Source organism: Perognathus longimembris, chromosome 15, assembly GCF_023159225.1.
Source record: "Perognathus longimembris pacificus isolate PPM17 chromosome 15, ASM2315922v1, whole genome shotgun sequence".
Lineage (NCBI taxonomy): Eukaryota > Metazoa > Chordata > Mammalia > Rodentia > Heteromyidae > Perognathus > Perognathus longimembris.
In genome coordinates this window covers 53,874,201-53,893,635 of record NC_063175.1, presented here as the reverse complement: position 1 = coordinate 53,893,635, position 19,435 = coordinate 53,874,201, and the positions used below count along the sequence as shown (strand labels likewise).

At 39.8% G+C, this 19,435-nt stretch overlaps 1 protein-coding gene across 1 annotated transcript in view; it reads right to left on the bottom strand.

The window, feature by feature from the left end:
• Dok6 (docking protein 6) overlaps nt 1-19,435 on the bottom strand; it is a 257,993-nt gene that overhangs the window by 199,676 nt on the left and 38,882 nt on the right. The gene's annotated exons all lie outside the window — the stretch shown is intronic.

The following is a 19,435-nucleotide window of genomic DNA, read 5'->3' as shown; positions in this document are numbered from 1 at the left end:
CAATAACGATATAATAGAAAACAATCTACAAGTGTATGTTTTCTCTACGATGAATCAGGCTCAAAATTGAAACCTTGAGTAGAATAAAGTAGTGATGGTAACAGAGGTGGGACTTGAGCAATTTCTGGGGTCATCAGAAGAAAATGAAAGGTGTGAACCCCATGCTGTGTTAACAGGCCCCGGCCTATACGCCAAAAGGAGGAAAATCCTCTTCCAGTCTCTTGAAAATCTGACAGCCATAACGTCCCATTCACCTTTCTTGTTTCTCAGTGAGAGTTATTACTTCTGTTGTGTGGCTGGGGTGAGACTTTGTGAGCTTTAGGGAGTAAAAGACCTTCTACCAGAACTGCCTTTAGTGTATGGTCATCAGATAATACTTGAAGTACTATAGGACAAACAAGCACTTGCACACACTACACATTATATACCAGACATTTGAGATTTATTCATTTAATTCATCCTGTAATTCTCACTGTAACTTTCCTTTATTCCCATGCTACGCGTCAGGAATTTGACATAAAAAGGACAGACAGTTCCCTGCGGAGGTTAGTGGGTGCTGGAGACACCGGCTGTGGTAACATGCCATCTCTTCTCCCACAACGCAATAGCTACATCAGCCCATGAAGTACAATATCCTCAGAAAATGAATGGAAGGCAGGAAAGACCAGAGTTGGAATTTGGGTCAGAGGAAAACTAGTAAGTGTAAGAAAAAACTTACTATTAAGTATCATAATGTAAGTTTGGAATATTTATCAACAGACAAAAACTAGAAGTGAGCATCATTTGAACACAACCTATACATGAAATTATATAGTTTACTCTAGAACATATGGCGCTAATTTTATGTAACTATGATTTTCTTCTGTAATTATAAATTCCTAGATCACCATGCTCCTGCTGATGAAAGCAAATAACAAACAGGTCTTCGTGTGGTTTCTGGGAGAACTGGTCAACCATGAACATTTCTGAGTGCTCAGAGTTCACAATGACCACTTGGTACTGTTGTGTGTGTGTATATATGTACATATACATTTTTATATGTTGTTTGTGGTAAGCATTATGCAATGTCTATACATGTCATGTATCACCATCTTCCTTGAATTTATAAAGCCTATTCCTCAAAGAACGATTTGAATTGTGAAGCTAAGCCCTTGTTTTTCACATGTACATGGTAATGGGTAAAAATGTCTCTAATAATAAGCATAATGTACGGTACATGCCAGCAATGCCAGCACTTGGGTGGCAGAGGCAAGAGGATCCTAAGTTTGAAGCCAGCCTGGGCTGCACAGTGTGACCCTGTGCCAAAACTAAGAACGGGAAGGAAGGGGAGGGACAGGAGGGGAAGGCTGAGGAAGAGAAAGAAGAGAAGAAAAAAGAAGAAAGGAGAGGAGGAGGCAGAGGATAAAGAAAAGAATAAAAGGAAACACAATGTCAAGGCTATAGACAAGTGCTTTGCATTTTAGAAGTGTTCACTGTAAATCATATTAATCAACAGTTAGAGGTAAACGTATATTTTGTTATGGTAAGATATTTCCCTGAAACCAAAATCTCAATATGAAAAAATGCAGTTTTTGTCTAACTTTGTGAGAAATTCATCCTAAAATAAGTACTTATAAAGCAAATGCCATTGTTTCCAACTTTATATAATCTAAATAGTATTTCCAAAACTTTTATTTTATATAGAGGCAATGTTTGGAATAAAAAGCATTACAATTTTGTAACAGAGACCTTTCATTGTGATTAAGTTTTTTTTTTTACCTTTTTATTAGCACATGTAATTAATAGAATGGAGAAGTTTCCTTGTGGTCTATTCACAGATGAGTACATGCAGAAAAAAATCCACCCCTTCCAGTACCTTCCCAATCCTTCGTCCCTTCTCCTTGCCTTTTTTTCCAGACATATTTAGTGGTTCTCATTATGGAACAGAAGCCTTTCTACAACAGGCTGCAGGATACCATGTCCAGATGTCTTCCTGGTCCTAATGGATTGCTTTCCTGTCCTGTCCAGCCTCTACGCACACCTCCTACTTGGGGATCAAGGAAACACATCACAGACCGAAACAAGTCATTTATTTGCTGAATTTTTAAGATGCACGGATCGCTACCTTTTTAAAACCTTCATTTCTTGAGTCTTTTTTTTTTTTTACTGAACAGTAAGCTTTCGGATGGCTTTTCTTTTGCACACTTTAGCTTTTCGTACACCATGTCTAACCAACATTTGAATTCATGAACTTAATTATGAGGATAAAATGAAGAAAGCTCTGTAGAGCAGGCTATAGCTAAAGCCAACAGGGACATTTTGCTTTAATGCTTTCTGGATTCCATGGGCACAGGTCGTGCGGGGAAGCGTTCGAACATTTCCATGAGAAACAGTGGCTGAAGTAAGGAATCTGTGTAAATGCCACACAAAAATGACAGTGACATTTAAGCTGAAGGAGAAAAGCACGTCTGACGAGTTCAACCTCAGAAATTAATGAATTAAAACAAGGTCACACCCCATTTCCTTCACGAGAGGAGTATTGACAGTGGTTGAGGTCACTGAGTCTAAAATCCAGCTTCCCGTCCACCTCCTTCTGAATCCTTGCCTTCCTTTTCTCCCACCACCCCTCTTCTCTCTCTCTCTGAAGGGGAAACATTTGGCCTTTTGCACAGGACTAGGCCTGTGGATCTTCTTCCTTTTACCAGTCTCGCGCCTTCCTTTTTTAATTTTCCCTTGATAATTTTCAGTCTGGAAAAATGTAACTGGATGTGTCAGTGCTTGTCAAACAACATCCTGATTCTGTTTTTACTTCCAATATTACTAACTCTCCTTGAAAACACTTCTCTCCGGACGTTTCCATGTCTTCACTATTAGCTGTGCCTCTGGCCACTCACAACCCCCATATTTTGACCTTTCTATTCTTCAGGATGCCATGATCTCAGGGTGCTCATGCACCCCACTGCTCAGACTCCTTACAGTCTCTCGAGTAACGGCAGTAAAAATGCGGTGTTCGGTGAGTGAGTGGCTATGAATGAAGACATGTAGGTTGCATAGCATATCAGAGAAAATCATGGCAGATGGGCCAAAGTATCGATTTACACTTAACTATCGATACTTGAGAATAAACAGCAAGATAATTTGAAACAAAATAATAACATGAAAGATGTTGACCTCATTGCCAGCCACATCAACCTTGGTTGCTTGTTTCTATATGCTGCAAGTCTAAACATAATTCCCAGGCTTCTGATACAGCCAAATATCTTCCTATTACATAAATAATATTTTTAAATGAATGGTAAATTTGTGTTTTCTGGCTCATCAGCCAAAAGCAGGAATAAAGTGCCACAGTCAAGTGAGAATGGATGGTGAGAACTGATTACATATGTAGGATTTACTTGAGATGTTCACGAAACAATGGCAGCCCACCATCAGTCATGGAGAGAGGGCTGGTTAGTAGTCTGGCTTGCTTTACCCTGACCTGTTAACAAAGCCCAAATTTGAAGCACTTGTCTATTAACACAATACATATATTACCACCTTCATGCTGATGAAAATATACAACACTGTAGAAATGTGTGGGTTAACTTTTCTTACCTCTCCTCATCATCTGCAGTTAACAGCGCCCTGATGAGATTTTAATAACTGGACTGCTTTGGTATATAATCGTGGAACACCTATCCTTCTGTGAGCCAATTAGAGAAGGAGTTAATGGACCTTCTGTATTTGTATTGGCCGTTTTCTTTTAGAGCCTGGTATGGTTCCTGGAGGAGAAATTCAAACATTGGATCCGCCACTATATTACTACTTGAGCTAGACAGTGTGGTTTGGGTACTTACCTCAGCCAAGACACAAAAGGGACTGTGGTTATGTTATGGTCTGATCCAATGCACCTGAAGCCCTTTATGGAACATCTCTCAGCACACTCTCCTGAGTAGCCTATAATCTACTTAGTAAAGCAATATGTGTGTATAAAACTTAAATATCCGTGTAAACCTTGTGTTCCACCTACAGTGTTTCCTGTGAGAAAATACCCTAGAGAAACAACCTAACAAGTAAAGACTTATTTTAGCTCACTGTTTCAGAAATTCAAGTCCATAGCCAGCCTGCTCCATTGCTTTGGGCCTGAGGCAAAGCTAGATAGCACGGTTGGTGAGCTGTGGAGGAGGCCGTTTACCTCTTGACAGTCTGGAGACAGAGAGCAAGGAAGGAGCCCGAAGAAGAGACAGCGCTCAAGGACATGGCCCCCTTGACTCCAAATGTCCTCCAAAGAGGCCCCACCTTCCAAAGTTCCCACCACTTCCCAATAATGCCCTAAGTGTGTCAGTCCATTGATGAAGTCAGAGCCCTCTTGATCCAGTCGCTTCTTTTGGGGTGACTCTTCATATTAAATACAGATTCTACCAGTAAGAGCTCTGTCAGTGAGAACCCTGCACTCATTTCTCTATACCCCTTTCCCCTGGGTCAGGGAGCAGAGACGCCCTATCAGTCAATCCAAAGTGACATTGGCATTGAGTGACACTTCCCTTACTAGTGCACGTGAATCACAAGGAATACTGAGCTGCCAACACTGGGGCCTACAGGATTAGGCATCAGAGTGGAGATTAAGAGGCATTGATGATAGGCGAGCATGCCCCACAGAGGAAGGAAAGGATATTATTATGCATTGAAAATGTAATACTATAACCCTCAGTATATGATGGTATTAGAAGGCAATGGGGGCTAGAGGAAGTCTTGCAGGTAGAGCTTTCATGAGAGCTGCCACCTACGACCAGGGAGGAGAGCACAGAATGAACTCTACCTTGCCATCACCTTCATCTCACGCGTTAGGCTGGGGAATGAATTTTCGTTGTCTAAGACCACCCAGTCAGTGATGCTTTTGCTATGGTAACTTGAGCAAGTTACTGCACTAGTTGAGCACTGAGGGAATGTGGGACTCCTAGAAAACACAGAGCAGGCCGGGGGCAGAGGGAATTTTTGGAGGAAGCATTCAGGGGGTAGCTTCAAGAAACATCTCCACAGGCAGCCAAAGATAGGACCACTGAAGTATATGAAAGCAACACCCTGAGCAGAGACTTAGGACATGGGACTGGCTTGCAAATCCTGTACATAGAGATGAGCCCATAAACCCTAAGGGATCTTTAGGAAGGACAGGGCTCATAGCTCCCACACTGGAACTGGTTGTGTTCCTTGCTCAAGGACTTGATGCCACTTTCCTGACCCCCATGTACATGTTTTCTTGACAGACTTGCACAAATATCTAAATAATCAATGCCAAAAGTTGAAAAGTATGAATTTTGGTATGATCTTATTAGGAAAAAGAATGAAAGTTATTCTACTAATAACATACTACAACACAGAGAAAAATCCAGCCCATGGGCTGGACTCAGCGCATCTCAACATCTCCGACCATAGAGGAAATTCCTATCAAAACAACACTGAGATTCCACCACGCTAGAATGGCCATCATCAAGAAAACGAACAAGAGATGCTGGCAAGAATGTCACCAAAAGGGAGCTCCAGTACACTCTTGGTGAGAAAGTAAGCTTGTTCAACCACTTTGGAAAGCAGTATAGAAATGCCTCAAAATAAACTAAACATAGAGCTACCCTCTGACCCAGCAATTCCACTCCTGGGCGTTTATCCAATAGAACACAAAGCTATAGTAACACCACCAGCAAAACATGCTCGTTGGAGCACTACTCACTATAGCCAAGAATCAGCTCAGATGTCCCTCAATGGATGAAGAAAAAGTGATAAATAAATAAATACACACACACACACACACATACACACAATAGAATTCTACTCAGCCATCAGAAAGAATGGTATTGTGCCATTCGTTATGAAATGAAAAGACTCAGACAATTATATTAAGTCAAGTAAATCAGACCCAGAGAAACCAAAGTTAAAGTTTCCCTAGTTTGTGATAGATCGAACAAACCTATAAATCTATAAGTAACCATGTTGGCTGGTATGCAAGTGGTTTCAAACGAATTCATTGAAGTATAATGGAATAACAAGTGCTTTGCATGATGGGATGCTGGAGATCAAACTCAGGATTCAATAAATACTAGGTAAATTCTTTACCATTGAGCCAGGCCCCCCCCCCATTCTTTTAAGGAAATGTTCATGAGGGTATGAATGTCAAGTATTCAGTGAAGGGTCATTAAATAGTATCATTGGTCGCTTGCTTCCTCATTGATCAACAGATTATTATGTGACAGACCAACCTGGAGGGGTGTTATCTTTACATATTTCCTGCCATGTGTTGAATGTGCCCTTTCCAATCGCATGCTGAAATTTAACTGCGTGACATGATTCTGAGGCGAGACATTTAAGAGCTGATTTTGTGACAGGGACTCTACTCTCCTAGGTGGATTATTACTGCCCTTATCATGGGGCTGTGTTAGATATTTCAGGAGTGGTGCCAATGTAAGATGAATAGTGCCCTATCTTCCCACCTCCCCCTCTCTGTCTCTCTCTTATCACACGATGGCCCTGTGTTATGACAAGATTGCCTTCACCAGGTATGTCACCGCAGTCTTGAACTTCCCAGCCTCCAGAACCAGTAGACAAACGGATTCGATATCAAAATCGATCACGTATAATATCATGATATATAATATATGCGTTAATGTGTATATAGTTAATGTGTATATATGATACACATAATATCATCATATTACATGTCATTATGTGTATTAAATGTATATATTATGTATATAATGTTATATGCATAATATATAATGTATATTAAAAGAAACAGCAGAGTCCTTTCCAATCTTTTTGTGTTTTGCCATTTTTCTTTTTAATATTATGTATTTTTTTTAAAGAGCCACCATTTAACAAAGCAGCTTGGGAACACAATTGATCTTCGTCAATGTCACCCCGTCGACATTCTCGCCCATCCCTCACTCTTCCGAAGATTGTAGGATATACATTGAATTCTTGAAGACGTTCTCCCAACTTTCTCTTCTTTATTCCTTTACCTTTTTTTTCCCTTTCAAGTACACCTTTCTGGTGTTTTATTTTGCTGAGCTTTGATGTTTTTCCTTTTTTCTTTTTCAACGTACATAAAAAGCAAATAACACAGGTATTTCCAACCAGTGTTTTTGGTTTTGTTTTTGCCAGTCATGGGGCTTGTACTCTACGCCTGGGTGCTGTCCCTGAGCTCTTCAGCTCGCGGCTAGCCCTCTACCGTTTGAGACACAGCACCATTTCCTCTAGGCAGTGAGTTTTAAGGGAACATGTTGAAGCAATAAGTTAAAAAAGTGTTTGTTGTCTGTTCTTTTGTGCAATGGTTTTAACTTCTTTTAGGGTAACACAATTATCAAAAGGTTGGTTTATCCAGCATGAAATTGTCATAAATGTCAGCATCCCAAGGCCTACGGGCCTATTTTTCTACTTCTCTTCTAGTCGCCATAAAGACCATCCCTAAGCTGAAGAGATTTTGTTAAGGAAAAAAAAAATCAACAAAATTGCAAATGATCCAACACAAATAAGAAAAACAAAACAAAGTTTAAAAATCTGTGTCTCTACCTGATTTCCAAAATCATTAATTTACCTCCATAAATTCAATAGTGATATTGGTAGATGTTTACTTCTAAGCATTTTTGTGCTTGACTACTTTAAATTCATATTGAAAAACATAACATCAACATTTTTATTTATTTTGTCCCACACAGTGAACTTTGTTTCACTGTTAAATGATAAGTAATAGTCAAAAGTATAGTTCAGAAGAGAAATAAATGTCAAAGGCTCAAAAATAAGCACAACTAATTTCTGCTACTGATTTAAACTTCACTGTGAAGTATTTACATAGCTTTAATGAAAGGGAAAATTGTGCATTTGGGTATGACTAGAATGGCATGTTTCCAAAGGGTAATTCTATTCAAAAGTGTACTCAAAATCTATTATGAATGCTTTAGTGAGATTTCATTGCCCGGATTCTTTCTATCTATGTTGTGTTGCTGTAAGGCATTTTTACCTTCTGACAGATTTTTCTTCCTGAGACCTTATAAATTTATGGTTTCTACATCTACTATCTGTATTTACCATCCCTCTATTTACTATTACAATTTACACATTTAGTATAATAACAGTTGTATGTATGAAATAATTACATTATAAATTTATGTTTCCAATGATTAAGATTTGGATACTATTGATGTCATAGAAAAGCCAACTGCATGTAAATGCATGAATTTAAAAATTAGCAAGTTTACTTAGTCTGGAATTCCATGGATAAAGAGTATCGTCATCAAATATAATGGAATTTTTTCAGCAGATGTTTGTCCAGCACTTATTTTTAGATTTTTGCTGCATATTTTAATGTGTACTGCAGAATGTTTCGATAACATACACATAATGCAATGATTACTTCAATCAAGCCCATCTGTCCCATCCTTCACTTCACATACTTACCCCACCCACGTGCTGATAGTAACTAACAACTATTCTCTTGGCATTCTACATTTGCTAACTCACGTACTCACTAAAGTACATGTGCCACCCCACATCAGAGCATGTGTGTGAGTTCAACGTTGACGAACTCTTTCCGTTAGGTGTCTTTCAACAGGAACACACTCAAGACAAGTTTGCATTGATCTGTTCATGATAATGTGAACAGGAGCTTGCAGGCAATTCTACATTCCTCCCAGGTACAGTGCTACAGAATCACATGACAACATGCCAATCTGAAAGCCTTCTTAAAGTTCACCATAGTCATTCTTTTTCACCAAACAAAAACTACGAATATCCGTAAATATTTTGCTGTATTTTAAAAGAAAAATAGCTCTTAAATTTAGGCCCTGTTCTCATCACCAAAAAATAATCAACTATATACGTACTTACAAAATGACATTGATTTAAATTCCTTTTACAATACAAAGTGAACGTTCCAATTACTTGCAGTGGACAGTGATAAATCTTTTTTTTTTTGGCCAGTCCTGGGCCTTGGACTCAGGGCCTGAGCACTGTCCCTGGCTTCCTTTTGCTCAAGGCTAGCACTCTGCCACTTGAGCCACAGCGCCACTTCTGGCCGTTTTCTGTATATGTGGTGCTGGGGAATCGAACCCAGGGCCTCATGTATACGAGGCAAGCTCTCTTGCCACTAGGCCATATCCCCAGACCCGTGATGAATCTTCTTTAAAACACACACACACACACACACACATACACACACACACACACATACACTTACAGAGAAAAAGGCTGATCAAAGCTTTTTAATGAATAATATTTCAGCCACTCTTAGAATTCAAAGACCTATCAAAAAGATTTGCTTTTGCTTTTGAGGTAAGGCTTAGGCCTTCAGATTTAAAAATTGGGGTCAGAGAAAATCAGCCAGAGCAGAATGTCTTAGCCTGTTGGTTTCTGATAAAGTAGATAAAGGAAACATTAGGCTTCATTAAGTAGTGAAACATCCTTACTAATTAAAAAAAATAAAGTCTTAGATATTGAAGTGAGTCAAATGAACACTACACTCAATTTGGCATGTAGATTAACAGACAAAAATTATTTTATTCATTAAAGGAAAGTGATTAACTTTTTAAAATGTTATTCCTTCTACCACAAGTATGACTAAAGCCTGAAGACCAGGGTCTTTCTAGTGCCTTTCCTTCCCAAATTACATTAATGCAAGTATGAATAGAGCCGACAGATGATAAGGAATTATTTTGCTTATTATGCAAGTCTCCTCTGCCTGACTTACTGAGATCCCAATGGAAGTTTCTTGAGTTTTGCATGGCGGTTGTAGCAGCTGAGGAAAAGATTCTTGGTATGGAAAGGGCTGGGAATACCAGCAGCACACATTGCAGAGGTGAGAAGTCCTACAGGAAGTGGCTACTCTCTAGGCTGCTCACCCTCTCTGGGAGGAAGAGTGCCTCTTAGCATTGGAGAAAGGGGTCCTCCAGGAATGTTCTAAGATACCCCGGTGGGGGAGGGGGAATGCCCAATCATTAAAGAAGGGCAAACCAGTAGGAAGAGAGAGACCATTTTGCTTATTCTCAAGTCATATTTGGTTTCAACTTTTCTCAAAGAGTTCCTTATCTTTTAGTATAAAATCATAAAGCAGAAAGGTTCTAGCCAGCAGAGATAGACGTATGCTAACCAACCCAAAACTTCTAAGATAGACTCCTCCCATGTTGCTATGAAATAATCAGCTCTTCTGTCACTTTTAAATTAGCCAGTATATTCCCATGGGTAGTTTAGCAGTAAGTTTCTCATCTGATCTGGAAGGAATATCTATTTATCTACCTATCTGTCTGTCTAGCCATCCATTCCTCTCTATCTACTTTCTATGTATTTGTGTTTCTAACAGAACACTTAGGTTTGAACTCAGGCTTTTGCTCTCAGGTGGCAGGCAATCTGTCACTTAAGCCATATTCGCAGCCCTTTTCTTACTTTGGTTATCTTTAAGTTAGGGACTTGTGCTTTTGCCTGGGGCCAGCATCAGATTGTGACCTTCTTGCTTCTGTAGCTGGGATTACAGGCATATGTTGCCACACTGAGCTCTCAAAGCGTATTTAATGTCCTAAATTTAATGGCAAACAAATGTAAATTTAGAGTTGCTTCAATTCTTTCCCTCCAATGTGCCCTATTAAAAGGATTGTGTCATATTCTACTTAGAACCCAGGGAATATCCCTCATTCTCTGATTGGTAAGAGGTAGGCAACAGCTGAAAATCCCCATCTGCTCTTTGACTGACACCTGCCCTCCTTTCTCCTCTCAAGTGTGAGTCTCCAGGGATGTGGATGAGTAGGGCCTTAGCAATTTCCTTTTAAAATTGTTTTCAAATACCAGGTGCACAAAGATGCGTGCTGGCTGAGCTTGGGTTCCAATGCTGTAGCGAAACTTTCCCTTTCTGGTGTTGAACTGGAGGAGAGGATGCAGGGAACAAAGATAAACCTCTTCCCTTCTCTTACTACTCTGTAAGGAGAGAAGTTTCAAGCACAGCATGGCATCTGAGCTCTTCCCGGGGGTCCTTCCGGGGTCCTTCCATCCACGACAACTCCCTAATAGAGGCATGGTCTCTACTCACTGCCCCTGTCAGAAGAGAAGATGGCTTCCCATACCAGGTCAGCCACCTGCATCCCTGTCCTTCCGCACTCATGGTCCCGGTCAGCCACCTGCATCCCTGTCCTTCCGCACTCATGGTCCCGTGTCCCGTGGAAGATCCTCACCTTGTCCTGAGCATATCAAGTAGAAGCTCCGGACCAAGACGCTTCTTATCACACCCATGCGTCTTCACGTGCTACAAAGAACCTGTTGTCCGGTATCAATGTGCTCACGGGCTAAGCCTGTCATCTCAGAAAGATGAGATGTATTACTACCATTAAGAAGTTTTAATAGAAGTCCGGGAAGTTGAATTAATTATTAAAGGGATCGCCTAAATATTTTAGATGCTTTCTGAATATTTCATGCTTGAGATGTTTTAAGAGTAGGAGAGACCTCATTGCCATAGGATAATTAATCAGAGATATGTAAATAACAAACGGCTTCTGTCCACTATTGACCTTATTCATAATTTTGACATTCATTTTGTTATTTCGAAACTTAGCACATTTTTGAAAATTAAAAAGAAACATTGTTTCTGACGGGTATCATATCGTAGTTTTAGCCTTATAAAATGCACATGAATACTTTTCTTTAATGGGATGTAAAGCTCGTAAGTTATCACTAAAAAACTGAGACATATCTTTTGTTTGAAAGTTAGTTATTTTCACACAGGCTATTACTACTATTAATTGTGTTCATTTTTCCATATCAAGTGGTGGATATTTGATGAATAGAAAAGGATTTGGCTATAATAATGTGTCAACAGAATAGGGTGGAATACATCATTAATTTAGATTCTGCACAATTAAATGAGTTTTGAGTGTGCCAATTTATTAATAACTTTTGAAACTGACCTGCTTCCTCTTGATTTACGTCTAAATTTACTAGAGGTTCTGATAATTAAGTTAAAATCAGGTCACTACTGCATGCTCATGAGAGACTAAACAGATGCAAAAGAAAGGTTTAATCACATTAGTGTCATACTTCATTCACAGTCATTTATGAAGTTTTAAGTATTTTACTGAATTATCTTATATTTGTACCTAAGCGTGTTAAATGCCTGTTGCTCCTTTTGGGGGAAAAATACACTAATTCTGTTCTGACTGAGGCCACAGGTGGTAGAAGGGCTGTCGTTTTTCCTCCCTCTGGTGAAAAAGTGCCAAGGCTAAAGAATAAATTACTAGAAGAATGTTTTCAGTTGCACCATGTGAAATGTTATTCACAAATCATTTTCCTTCCAAATCATTCACAACCAATTCCTTGAGAGTATCTGTGATGACCGTGTTGCAGATGAACAAACAGGATAAAAAAATAAAGGATGATAGTTCTGTGACCTCAAACTCTGAGAACCCAATACTTGTGATTACACTTTTAGACTAGGGTCTCAAACACCTAGACACACAATACCACCAATCTATCTAAGGAAATGAACCGTACAATTAGGCCCTGTCTTCCTTCAAGCTACCCACACCCATGGCAAGTAAACACACAAGAAAACCCAATGACTGACAGTGTCATTTGCAACCAAGTAAGTCAAATATGCCTCTTCTGATCTAGGTGAAACTTAAGGACCACTAACTCCATAGCATGTCTAAGATCTCATGCTGCCATTCTCTCTTCCAAGCATCACCCACTGCCACCACAGGTATGAACTGTCATAGCGACTCCTGGAACCCTTGCTTCTGACCATGAATGCAAAATCTTCTCACCTGGGTGTCTACAGACAACCACTAGGGATGAATATTATTCGAAACTTCGATCACAACTTTAAGGAGACATCCCAATATTCTTGTCACATCTGATAATCCCGTACCTGTGAGGTATAGGACTACACAGCACCATCAGTCCTCCAAGAACATCTCTGAAAGTCAAGTCCTTCCCATGTTTCCATCTGCCTATTAAAGACGGTACTATAGAAGATATTTAGTGACTGAACGAAAGCAGCTAGGACTTCAACTCACGTGTCTATCACCTGACTGGTGCCAGTCATCCTTCTGTATTGTGTTCGTGAACACAGAAACTAAGTGATGTGTTACATTCTCAGGTACATCCAATATGAGGGGCTTTACATATACCTGGACTTTACATATATCTAGACAGTTTTGTTTTATTCGTAGACTCTTCAATTAGAAATTGTTATGTTGTTTCATAGGAAAGATTGCATATTTTATCCATTCAGAAAAAAAATATTCCTATACATTATGGGAAAATAGCTTAAAAATGGTTCACAGTTAACTAATGAACTCAGTCACATGAATGTCACATTTGGTAGTGATAATGGGTGACTGATATTTTACTAGTGCTTGAGTAAAAGTGAAAGATAACATTATGGTGTTTCATTACTGAAATATTATTTTCAAATGGAAGTCAGAGGGGAATGGCTGTTGCTTACTTGCTTGAAGAGCTGACATGACTAAAATAAACAATTTTTATGCATCATTGTATAATGTCAGTAAAAGACAAGCAGGAACAGGGGTCTAGGAAAAACTTTGAGATCTTAATGAGGTTTCTCAAGAAAGTACTCCAGGCAATGTTCAACAGCACAGACAACACTGAATTTTTCTGTTCAACTGCAAAGCTGTTGGCTGTGATTATATTTTATTCTGTCTTCTCTCTTTTTCATATTTCTAGTGTCTGTCCAAGTACTTTGTTTTATATTATCTCATTGTTGGAAGAAAAATCACAAAATGCTAAGTAGGAGTTCGTAATCAATAGGAGCACATTTCTACAGGGTCCAATCTTAATGCTTACATTTAGTGTGACAGTGGAAACTACTCACTCTGGGTAAGATCAATGTTTTTGTTTCTCCAACTTTCCTTGGGAAAATGGGGTTCTACTGTGATCTCTTCACTTACCATAATTTCTTTTCTTTTCTCTAATTTATTGAGCATGTTATACTTCTAGTGTTATAATACAGAAAAATAATGCTGAGGCACATAACTACAATTATTTATGAGACACAATCACTCTGCAGAAGAGATTTACTCGTCTTTTTTCTTGATGTGCTCCAATCAGTGCAAATTTGGCCAACTAGAACTCACAAGTGAAATAGCTACTAATTTGTCTTTTAATTTGAGAGTACTGTCATATTCAAAAGTTAAAGATATGTAGTCTTTAATATTTGAAATGGACACTGTTCTGTAATGTATTCTGAAATGCCACTTTTCAAAGTTTTCCCTAGTGAAGAATTAAAATTGCAAGCTTTGCAAGCTGTAATATCTCTAGGATATGATTTCTACCTTGTTAAGAATCACCAGATTGCATTTGTTTTTTTATTTTATTTCATATATTCTAATAGTCTTACAAAGGGGTTTCAATTTAACATATCTATTTAATTTTATTTTTTATGAAGTTTAGCTCTAAACACACTCTAAAATGTTGCTTTGGTAAACTTTTAAAACTACTATATCTATGCCATGGACAAAATTTTGTTGCATTTCCCCAGGGAGTTGTTTGTATGGTGATTTAAAAACATGAAAAGTAACGTTCAAAACATTTTAATACATTTTTCAGTGAATAGACCCTTGGAATATATTAAACCACATAGAAACCTCATCCAGTAGCAAATTCAAATTGCTTGTAGGCAAATCTTTTTAAAAGATCTAAGTGCATATTATCTGAATGAGTATAGATAAAATAATCAACTTTTATTCACAGTATATTAAAACAGTCTAAAATTGCCTTTAACCCAAAATTTAGCATCAAAATGATTCAACTTCCAGAACATTTTTCTGTTCCTTAAGTATTTAGGGGGCATATTACCTTTAAAATTATGCATATGTTATTGCACAGTTTCAAAGAAAAATGATGAAGGAAGAATTGAAGGGGAGTGAAAGAAGAAGAGAGAAGAGGAGGGGAGAGAAGAGGCGAGAAAGGGAGAGAGAAGGAGACAGAGAAAGAAGGCAGAAGAGAGAGGGGAATTGGAAAGGGACAAGAAAATGAAAGAGGGAGGAAGACAGAAGGGAGAGAGAAAAAGAGAAGGGGGAAAGAGGGAGGAAGGAATAGCAAGAAAGGGAGAGAGAAATAAAACCAAGAGAGAAGGAGAAAGGGAGGGTAGAAAAAGAGAGGAAAGGAAGAATGAATAAAATACCCTTCCCCTTATTTAATGAGGCTTCATCTCATGATATTCTCTCTTTCTCTCTTCTCTGTGTGTGTGTGTGTGTGTGCACGCGCGTGGTGGCCTTGGGGCTTGAACTCACAACCTCAGGGCCTGCACTTTTTCCCTGAGCCTTTGTATATCATCCACCAAAGACGCTAGGGCTTCCTGGAGTCACTGTGCTACGAATCTCATCATTCCTATAGCATAGATTCCATGGTGGGTACAAGGACAAAGCCAGTTACAAAATATAGCAAGGGGTTTTCAGTGGCTGCAAGAAGTTGGGAGAAGGTCAGTAAATAAGGACTATCAGGTCTTGAACAGGGCAGGAGTCATTCTAGTTCTGATATGCCGGCAAATGTAATTTCACTGGAGTAATTATGGAAATTAATGGCATATGTAGCACAATTTTATCTAGCCTTTTGAGTTTTAACTAAAATAATCTTATAAGTAGGTTATAATTAGAGTTACCAGATGGAACAAATAAGTATGCAAATATTATATTCAACACAGTTGAAGAAACTTCATTGTTTGCCTCAAATTAATATGTAACGGAGTCCTATATCCTATATGACTAAGTCTATTTCTAATAGTGTGTGCAAGTTCTAACTTTTTTCTCTGACTTTTAGGAAGTAAGCAAGATGAAGTTATATAAGATGAAGAATACTAATTTTTCCAAAGTAGATTTGTAGTCATTACACCTATTACTATGCAATACGACAGAAATGTCAAACATGTTCCTCCCTCTGATTTGTATATAAATATCACCATGGGACAGAAGAAGCAAATGTTTGCAATTATTTTTTGAGAGGAGAGCACCTAGCAATCTCTTCCAACCAGACGAAAACAGAGCCCAAGACAATAGGGTGTGATTAACCTGTGTGTGAAATTCTATGTTTCTTATAAAAGAGCTCCTTAATTCCGTAATTTCCCTCTGGGTCACGATGAAGGACAATGAAAGAGAAAATTAAAAAGAAGTGTTTCTTACGAAGAAATAACAGGACCAGATGTCCCTAGAAGCACGTATACGCATAGGCACGTCCACATAACCATCGTGAGGAAATAAGAAAGATGAGGCAATCACAGGTTCTAGGAACGGTGGAAGGCCCAGCTTTCTTGTGGGACTGAAGGAAGGATAACAGGAGGGACTGGCACAGGGCAGTGGCATTCAAGGCTGGGTTCAAGGCTGTCTACCAATAACCAATAACCAAAAAAAAAAAAAAATCCCAAGTAGGGGCGTTTTCCACCGAAAACCAAAGGATAGAAATGCGAGGTGCTTGCTTTTCTTTAAAGGCCAGAGGGCCCGGCGGCTCCCCTCACGGCAGCCAGCCGTGGGAGCTCCTTTCTGTGCAGAGCAGCGTGCACCTGGTTGAGCCCCTGAAATAATTAGGCAGGCCCATATGCTGTTGCCGGCGCTCTTTAACCTCCCGGGAGCGGATATTTTCAGTGGGTTTTCTGACATTGATTTCTAACTTCTCCTAATTAGGAAGAGCTCGCTTCCTCAGCGAGGCTACGCTTTAGCTGTCTTCATTGTAACATGGGGCTTTTTCTTTTTTTTCCTGCATGCTACCCACCCAACAGAAGGGTTGATAATAGGGTTGAGAGGGGGAAATGCATTAAAAAGGGATTCTGATTTCTGATGAAGAAATATAAATGGATGCAATCATCATGTCATTAATAAATGTTTCCCTAATCAACATCCTCCATTAAGCTAAAGCATCCTAGAATTGAAGCAGCTAGGGAATAAGAAATGTGATTCTTTGAAAATGTGTCATGGAAACATCATCCGTAAGGGTCCAGCAAGGGCAGCCGGAGCTATCTCTCTCCAGTGACCTAAACGTCTGCATCTGAGCAGAGCAGAAGACATTTCTCACGATGCAGAAGACAACCGCATGCTCATTCACCCACACGCACCATTAGGACCTTTTCAGACAAACGATTACAGTATCTCAAAAGATCCCCAATTGCTTTCTCCTATCCCCCTGAGAGATGTCCAGGAAAGCATGAATCGGTGGGAACAAAGTCTGCCTCCCAACTGTCCAGTGTCTTCTCAGAACACTTCAAATCTACGTATTGTGTTCATGAGTTCATTACGTGTAAGCTTCCCACCCACCCATCCCGTTTTCTGACGTACTGGCTTCTTTGTGTTCCTAAAACAAAACAACAACAAAACCACCTTGTTCCTAAGGTGGAAAAGCCCTTCGTAGGTACGCAGGTGTCCTGCGGACTGGGAATGGAGAGGTCCTTCCCCAGCTTCCTGTGTCCACAAGCAGTAGCTTCCAGTCCTGTTGGCAGCATTTACCTTTATCTCTTTCTTTCTTTGTGTGCCCAGTACTTGACCTCAGGGTTGCTCCAAAGTCACAGTCAACCACTGCTAGGTAAATAAACAAAATCAGGCCGTATATACTGCTTTCTACCCCGGTCCTCGCGTTATTGCCAATGTTCTCTAGAATAATTCATACATGTGACTTCAGATAAGATTCCAACAGGGAAAAAAAAACACACAGATCATCTTTATCAATGTTTAAATGTTCTTATCTTGTAGACTCCCAGAATTAAAATGATTTGATTTTTAAAATAATGTATTATTTCAAGATAAGGATACAATGCTTACTTCTACTTGTGTAACTCTGATACATCAAATAATAAGTGTCGGGATCTGAACGAGATGTCAGGATCTGAACGATCCCTTTCTCCCGATCTCCCCGGGAGAATGCCTGAACCCCAAAATCTATGAAAGAGCACTCGGCCTTGCCTTCCGCCGGCAGAAGGCCAAAAGCGTACTCTCGTGGACTTGCGCTAAGTTGAGGAAAGGTTGCTGAAGCCTCCCCTCCCCCCAGTCCCCTCACATGTTACCAGGAGCGGGGGCGGAAAAGAAGGCATCAGGGACACGCTGCTATGGTGGGATGTGTCTCGGCCCCCCGAGGGCGGGGCAGAGAAATTTATTACGATGACAAAAGCGGAAGGGGAAGGACTTGGGGTAACTGCCTGATTGGCTGACAGTGCTGTCACTCAAGTGATCCTGGAACTTCCTTTCTGGGCCGGGCAACCATCATGGTGGCACGCATGCGCTCGCCCCCCAAGGGGCGGGGGGGGGGGGGCGCGCTTCTCTTCTGGTTGAGTCCGGAAGGTGGGAGGGGCTCCCTCCATTGTCTCAGGGCTGGGGGAAGGGCAGCCCCCAACAAATAAGAAATCATATTTACTTCCTGGAATAATCAGCATTTAGCAGACATTAGAGATTTATAACTCTATTTCTAGTTCTGGTCCAGAAAGGTCTTCCCTACACTTTCTTGATGTTTTCCGTCTTGTGTTTTCTTTTTCTGTTATTTAAACAATGTGAATGATATCAAACTTTTGCATATCCTACCCAAACCCAAGCTTTTATCCTTATAAGCATCTGACCTATTACAGGTAGAACTCATCTTCAAATGAATGCACCTACTCTTTCTACCCAATTCCAAGTAATTATAAAATCCCAGGGCAGCTCGCTCTGAGTGTGTCCTAGGTGTATTTTTTTGGTTTTATTTTTGAGTTTTTAACTTAACTTGCCACTGTTATTCAGAAGAATGAGTCTCTACCAGTATTTGAGCTGATCTCTCTCTATTCCGATTTATTTTCCACACCAGTCCAAGCTTGCATGCAAGAAGAACATCATTTAAACCTGTGGTTATTATCATACCATAATCTGGATTTGAAACCACAAGTAGCTCTAAATCTTACTGCATATCACATTAAATATGTGTCTCTTGGGGCCTTTTTATTTCTATATCTCACTCAACTATATCCTACTTTCTGAACCTCACAGAGCGGAAGACAGTTAGAAATATGTGGGAACCCAGATATAAAACAACACATTCATCACTGACACACACACCACCAACACAATGTGCTCCCTCCCACAGCCCCTAGTGCTTCACTGGCAATTAGGCTTATTGTGTGTGGCCTTGAAGTATGGAGTTTATGGTCATAAACTCGGAATGTTTCATGTGGAGCAGAGTTGAATGGAAGCTTCTGCTCAGCATGACGTTTCTCTCTGGTTAGATAGAATTCATAATTTTTCTTTGTGGAAGTCCGTAAATATTTACAGCCTACAAAGAAAGCCATTCCACTGCAATAGGAACTACCCAATTGCTATCATTGGCTATGACCACGGGTGTCTACGCCAGAGACAGAGGATGGTACCTAGATTGTGGTGCTAACGGGACCCATGGAGGATGAATGAGGGATTGGTAATGAGGGATGCAATGCAAAAGGAAGGGCATTTCCATTGTGTTTGAAAATGTACTAAATTGAATTGTAGAT